Source organism: Nicotiana sylvestris, chromosome 12 (genome assembly GCF_000393655.2).
Source record: "Nicotiana sylvestris chromosome 12, ASM39365v2, whole genome shotgun sequence".
NCBI classification, from domain to species: Eukaryota; Viridiplantae; Streptophyta; class Magnoliopsida; order Solanales; family Solanaceae; genus Nicotiana; species Nicotiana sylvestris.
In genome coordinates, this window is record NC_091068.1 from 28122994 (window position 1) to 28131032 (window position 8039).

Genomic DNA, 8039 nt, shown 5'->3' on the forward strand with positions numbered 1-8039 from the left:
GGTCCTCGAAGGATGAGAGTGCTCATAGCGAGGCAAGCCCCACTCGAAGGCTCAAAGAAGACGTATTTGTTGATCCTGTGGCATCTGAGGCTCCTAGCCTTAGAAAAGTGGTTCCTTTCTTGTAGTCGTCTTCATTTCCCACTGAAGGTACTTGGTGGGGTACAAATGTTCAGCCGCCATCCTCACCTCCCGTCGAAGATACTTCGAGGGGTGTTCAAGACCAGGGTCCGCATAAATCAAGCGGGTCTCGAGTGACTATGCCCCCACCAAGATCGATTCAACTAGGGTCAGTGAGACCAGGCCAATAGGCGCATGCTCGACCTTTGAGGAGGCTCGGCGGCTTTGTTCTATGGTGAGCTTTGGTCGACTTCGTTGATCTTCTGATTTTACGTTTTTGTTTTCTTATCGAGCTTCTTTTTCATAGGCCTTTGACAAGCTCAAGTCCGAGCTGCTCCACTGTGAAACCCGGTTAAGGAAAGCCTTGGATAGGGTAAAATCCCTCAGGCTTCTATCTGATGAAAGGAGAAAAGAATTGAGGCACCTTCGGTACGAGGTGAATCAAAGCCAGAACTGTGAGAGCCACCTTGAGAAATAGGTAACCTTTGTTCTGAGGGAGTGCATGCTCCTTTTTTCTATCCCTCAGCTGTAGAGCAAGATAGAGGATATGGAACGCCTTTGGGACGAGGCCGGCCAAGACAAGCATGAGTGTAACGAGCTAAGGGATCAGATAGATGTCCATGTTGCGGCCATGAAGAATGCTCTGGCCAAGGTTTCAGCACTCGAGGTACAGCTCCGAAACGCCCATGAAAATAGCTCGGTTCAAACGAGCAAGATTGCAAGTCTCGAGTCTGACCTTTTGGAGATGAAGGTCGAGGTCGTGGATGCCTAGACTGAAGCTGAAGAAATTTGGGCTAAGGCTGATAACAAAATGGCAGACTATTTAAAAGATGCTGCTGAGGTTCGAGCAAAGTTGAGAGGTGCTTCCAATCAAGAGATAGGATGTAATGAATATGCCCGGTGCAATTCTCGGAGGGAAACCCTTAAAGAGATTCATGCTAGGGGCTTCGATCTCTCGGAAGAGATAGCTCAAGCCAGGGCGGATGAATATGATGCCAAATTTCTCTTGTCTGATGCCGAAGATAGTAGAGAAGAGGCCGGTGAGGCCGTAGTCCCTGAGGGGAAAATAGATAATGCATTTTTCTATTTGATTCTTTGTACAATGTTCTTAGAGAAATTTGGAAATGCAGCCTCTCATTGTTTCATACATGCGTATATATAAAGAAACCTTTCGGTTTGTAATTCGGCCTTGAAGCTTGTTGGGATGGCTCATAGGCTCTTATGCATTGGATCGGTATGACCTCTAATATAGGCTGGCATTTGGGCTCTTACGCATTTGCATGCCCTTGGGCATTTTTAATTAACTATTTTGGGCTCGGTGTCCGAGTTGGATTTTGACTCGAGCTCATTGACCCTTAAGTTTTTAACCTGTCCCTTATTCTCTTATGCGCTGGGCCGGTACAACCTCTAATTTTAAGCTGTCGACAGTGGATCTTACGCATTGGGTCGGTACGACCTTTAATTTTAAGCTAGCGATAGTGGCTCTTACATATGGGTCGGTACAACCTCTTATGTAGGCTTTATTTTTCCCTAGCAAAAGATGTTTTGAAGTTTTGTGTTTGCCCGGCTCTTCAATGGCTCGATAAGAACCTCAATTGTGAGTCATTATGTAGCGATGAATGAGCACCTCGGGAGGTTTCGCTCAATGGTTGAATTATTTCGAAGCCTATCATTTGGAGATGATATGACCGAAGCTCTTTTGCTTATGCCAAGGGTAGCCTGATTAACCGGTTCTTTTCGAAGTTTTATAAAAGTAATTGAACGTTTGTGATTTTATAGCGACAGCCGGGCGTCCCCGAGTCACGTTAGATTGGCTGGTACAGCCTTGTGACCATAGTCATTATGTTTAGCCAGAGCTTTTCAGTCCCCGAGTGAAGTAGTTTCAGCGTCTATATTGAGGGTATCCTTTTTAGGGGTCTTATAAGTTCGGATATATGGCCTTAACTTTAAGATCGGGATTATGCCTTTTGTAAGGTCTTACAAATTTTAACATGCCTTACTTGAGGTCTCATAGAGAAGTTACTCGGTACAAGTATGGTTTATGCCTTGCTTAAGGTCTTACAGGTTTGGTATCGCCTTATGAAGGTCTTACTGCCTCAAGGTTGCCCGCCCAGGGTTTAATAGCCTCGAGTTTTCGACATATCGATGGGGTGACAGTTGACAACAGTCCCCGTGATGCCGATAGTTTTTTTTGGCTCTGGAGCCGTTCTTTGTAAACTTGGTGTTGCCTCATTGTGGGCTTACGAGTTTGATGTTTTTGACCCAGGGGTCTTACCACTTCGAGTTTTTGATGTCAGTCCCCAAGTGTTCGGGAAATTCCTGTCTCTGGAGCCGTTTCTTGTAAAAAATAGTGGACTCCTTTGAAGCGTAAAGTGTTTTGATGGAGGTAAAAGTATTTCTTGATTACTTGGCACAAGTATACAAGTTTTCTCCATCAAGGTCTCATTTATTCTATGTGGACACGGTTCGTTCGACCATTTGGCTCGATATACCGTTTTCCTATTGAGACCCTTGTTGACACATCTTGACTTCTTCGAGAAGGTGCTCTTCCGGGGGGACGCCCCCCAGTATTCAAGGTTGATTGAAGAGAAGCCTTGAATACTTGCAAAATTCTCTGAGGCAGCATATAGATGTTGCTTCGTTAAAAACCTTATCGGCAAAACCCTTATTGGGATAAAACCTGATCGAAGGAAAAGAGTGCAACGTATGCTTTGAAACCTTAAGGTCTTCGAGCTGGACGGAACTTCGACTGTTTTGATCAGACATCTGCGCAAAGGTTAGTGTAAGATGTAAAAAAAAGCATGATGGTCATACCTTAGTGGCGATGGCGCCTCGAACCTCGATACGCCTTCAATGTTTGTTGCGAGGATACGGCACAGTCCTTTGCATGTTATATTTGGGTATAACTGAAAATATGTCTCGTTAGTGCTATTTCAGTGTTTTCTTATCCTATGGCTCTTTCGTTGTTGAAGGCATCGATGTCGGCACTATGTCGTGCACTACGAACATCTCTCTTGTTGTGTGCTGCTCTCCATATACAGTTTTTACTTCGTCCTTTGTTAGAAACTTCATCATTTGATAAGGGTTGATGGTACTGCCCTCATGCAGTGTATCCATGGCCTTCTGAACAAGGCGGTGTACCTCACGTCTCCTTCGATGGTATGGAATTTGGCATTTTGGGTCATGCCGGCCACGTTGACCAAGAGGGTGATGTCACCTTTCATTGTTTCACTTGCCATGTTGAATCTGTTGAGGAATCGAGAGGCGGGCACAATCTGGTCAAGCAGTCTGAGCTGCTCCATGACCCTTGACCTGATAATATTGGCCGAGCAACATGGATCCACAAGTACACGTTTAATTTAAAATGTATTTACAAGAAAAGAAATTACCAATGCGTTGTTATGAGGCTCAGACAAGGTCTCAATGTCCTCGTCACTGAACGTGAGAGGGTCCTCGAGTATGTAACCCCGAGTTCCTTTTTCCCTAGTGATGGATATTTCTGTTCTTCTGATAGTGGGTTCCTATGGGATGTCGAGTCCTCCCATGATCATGTGGATGATATGTTGCAGCTCATCTGCTTCATTTTTCCTATTTGCCTCTCTTTCCTAGATCTAATTTTTGGCTCGGTCGCTCAGGAACTCTTGGAGGTGCCCTTTGCTGAGTAGCAGGGCTACTTCTTCTCGGAGTTGTCTACAATCTTCGATCCTATGACCGTGCGTGCCTTGAAATTCGCACACTGTGTTGGGGTTTCTCTACGACGGATCTGATAGTATAGGTCTTGGCCACCTGGTGTCTCTGATTTTACTGATGGCGGATACGATGTATGAAACATCAACATTGAAGTTATATTCCGACAATCGGGGTGCCTCCATCAGTTCTGTGTGCCTATTAAATTTGACTCTGCTCACGAGCCCCCGAGGATTCTGACCTCGATCTATTCTTCGATCGTTTTGGGGCGTTTCTCCCATCCTCGGTGTATGGTTGGTACCTTTCCTTGTTTGGCTTTGGCTCCTTTGCCACGAGTCTGCTTGGATATACCGATCCCTAGGGGGCTCCCAGTTGGTCTTACTCGACCCTAATTTTCTACTGATATCACTTGTGGACATCCGACCAAGTCACGGCGGGGTATTCAATCAAATTCTGCTTCAGCTGCTTTGAAGCCACCGAGCTTCGCTCATTCAAGCCTTGTGTGAAGGCCTGCACAGCCCAGTCATCGGAGACTGGTGGTAATTCTATCCGCTCCATTTGGAAGCGAAATACGAACTCATGTAGCATCTCGTTCCTTTGTTTTATTTTGAAGATATCAGACTTCCTTGTAGCCAACTTGATGGCACCGGCATGTGCCTGGTAACTAGGGAATATGATGCATTTTACACTCCTTCTTGCTCAAGTTTTGATTAGAAATGTGTAAGAAATAGTCCCAAAGGCTCACAAGTTGTGCTTGATTGCAGGTTTGATCAACAAGGTGACAAGGTGTCAAAAACCATCTCAACAAGGAGTCAAACTTGCACAAGTACCAAGATAAGACAAAGTTCAGTCAAAACAGGGCAAGTGCGGCAGCACACCATTCTGTGCGGTCGGCAAAAGTGAAGTTCAGAGAGATTGCTTTTCAGGTCATAAGGCAATGCGGCCGCACAAAGGATTTTGTGCGGTCCGCATTGGGTTCACCGCGGCCACACTCGCTTTAGTGCGGTCCGAAGAGCCAAGGTTCAGAGATTTGACAGTTTGAAGGTTGAAGCCTAATGCGGTCTGTGGTCCATTTTGTGCGGACAACAATAGAAGCCACCGCGGCCGCACTCGACTTTGTGCGGTCCGCATTGCCCAAGTTCAGAGAGCTGATTATTCAAGCCTAGAGCCTTAGTGCGGCCGCACTCGATTTTGTGCAGTCCGCACTAGCCCTACATGGGTATTGTTGTCCAGAATTTTCATCCTTTTATAAATAGATTCTTTTCCCATTTTTAGGTTATCAGATAGTTTGTACTGAGAGCTGCGCTCGTGACTTCATTTCTTTTACCTATTTTGAGTAATTTTAGCTTAATTTCAATATTGAATCTTCAATTTTAAATTAGAAATTAATTATTATGAGCTTTTCTTCATCTATTGCTTAGTTTTATTCTATAATTACGAGTAGCTAGACCCATAAGCTAGGGTTGTGGCTCAACCCTAGTGTCACACCTCCTTTTTCCGCCCCCGCGAGGGTACAAGGAGTTTTTTTCAATTAAAGGACAATCGAAATGGGATTTGTTTGTTTATTTCAGAGTCGCCACTTGGGAGATTTAGGGTGTCCCAAGTCACCAATTTTAATCCCGAATCGAGGAAAAGAATGACTCCATATTACAGTCTGCGTACCAGAAATCTGGATAAGGAATTCTGTTAACCCGGGAGAAGGTGTTAGGCATTCCCGAGTTCCGTGGTTCTAGCACGGTCGCTCAACTGTCATATTCGGCTTGATTATCTGATTTAATACATATTGAACCTATGTGCGAATTTTAACTTTTAACCGCTTTTGTCATTATTATTATTTTTATCAAGAATTGCAACATCATGGAAACACATCTCGAACCACGTCACATCAATGCACCCGTGGTTGTTGGCATATTTCAACTCTGTTGAGATTTGGATTTGGGTCACATAAATGTGCACCCGAGTTTAAGAAAAATCAAATTATTAAAGGCACGCCAAAAGTGACTAGCGTATCATTTACTTTGGGTAGGGCCATGGAATTTTGCTAAATGGTCCATCCCGAAGTCTAAGAAATTTAAAAGCAAATATTTACTGAGGGCCCCGCAATTTTGTATTTTTATTCGGCGAGGCTCGTCTCATTCTTATTTTAAAAGGAATTTGCATCGTCATGGACACGCATCTTGAACCACGTCACAATCAATGTACCCGTGATTAGAGACACATTTCGACTCCGCTGAGATTTGGATTTGGGTCACATAAATGTGCACCCGAGTTTAAGAAGGTAAGATTTATTAAAATGCGCGCCTAAAGTGATTAGCGTATTATTATTTTTTGGGTAAGGCCGTGGAGTTCGTTAAGCGGCCTGCCCCGAGTTTTAAGTAATTAACACATACATTTTTGTGAGGGCCCCGCAATCTATGCGTTTCATTTGGCGAGGCTCGTCTCATTTTTATTTTAAAGGATAAACCTACAGTGACTACATTTTTCTATTAAGTTCGTCTCTAAAATCAGAGAAAATCTCCCGATTAATTACATGCTAAAAGAACGTAACTTATTAGTTATTAGTTTACGGTTAATGCAAATGAAAATTTTCAATCGGGTTTGTACCAAGAAGGATTGCTTTTATTCCATATTCTATCATTTACTAACACTAGAACATGAGATAGACATACAATAATATCAAAATAAATTAATTACTCTTTGATTAATTTAAACTAGCATTGTTAGATGAAGAAGTTATACATGTGCAACCCCATTACTCATTAATCAGTCAACTACATTTTATACAAAGAAAGGAAAATTCTATTCAAACACAAATCTAAACAAAAGGAATTCAACAGGAACAAAGCCTGATTAATATTTCATTCTTCGCTTCGGGCCGAGAGTGTACAAATGTTTACCTGGAAATGGCAGTACAAGAAGAAAAGAAGGAGGAGTCAGCAACAGTAATAACACAGCAACGCAACAGCAACCCCACAGCAGCAATCCGAACCAGATTCAAGACCCAAAAAACTTTGAAGAAAATCAAGCAAGCTCGATAGAACAAACCCAAAAGTATATAAACAAACTAAACAGCAACAAACCACGCGTGTATTAAAACCCGAAACTAAACTCGTTTCTCACTTTGTTTTTGTTTTCTCTTTTTAAAACTCTATCACACTCTCTTCAGATTTTCAGAATGTCTTTCTCTCTCAAAATGTTCTCCCCAAAAAATCTCTCTAGAAAATAATCCTCCTAATAATCTCCTTCTAAAAATTCTCCCTAAAAATTCTTCCAAATCCTCTCCTCCCCTATTCAAGTCCCTTATCCCCCTTTATATACAAAGCAAAACCCTCTTTTACCTCTTTCCCCTTTAACTTTTATTATTACCCACACTTTTACTTTAGTAAAAGTAGTCAACGTGGGTCCCCCGTGTTCCCTCTTTTTGAAAAGTAGTCAAAGTGGGCCCCCATGTTCCCTCTTTTTTCAAAAGTAGTCAAAGTGGGTCCCCTACCATAATTAAATAATCTGCAATTGGTTAATTCCCGTATTACAACTAAAACTACTATTACTGGCATGATTCAAAATCTGTTATAACTTCAAAAATCTGTCCAAATAATAATTATCGCACATTTAAATAGCAATTAACTATAAAAATCACACACTTTAGACGTTAAATGCTAAAAATGCAACGTGCATTATTTTTATGATTAAATAAATACTAAATGCAAATGCGACATATTTTTGTAATTTTTTATTAATTTAAACAATAAACACGCACAGACAGAAACACAAATAATTATCAAAAATGCCACAAAAATTCTAAAATTGCACACAAAGGAAAATTGTATTATTTTGGATTTTTTGGGAGAAATTCTCTCATAGGGCAAACATCACGTGCTTACAGCTGCCCCTCTTTGCCCGAAGACACGAAGGATTTTCGTGCAAAGATAAAGTGAGCGATTTTTGCCCATCCGAGTACTCCGTGTGAAGCATTTTTGAAAAAATATTTAACCGAACCTTTGCTTCAAAGGTTTCCTACATATCCCTGGCTAAAGGGGAATCAGGTTAATGTAGTTCGGGAAGTTTTGGTAGCTGGGACTACCATGGGATTGCAATGTTACTATTGTGGCATGCTATTACCACTGCTTACCGATCTCCTTATTACACCGTGCTTAAAAGAAAACAAGAAGCTAGGCTAGACTGCAACTTGTTCTTGTTGCCTTGCTTTCTTGTCTGCTTGCGTTTCTTCCGGTGCT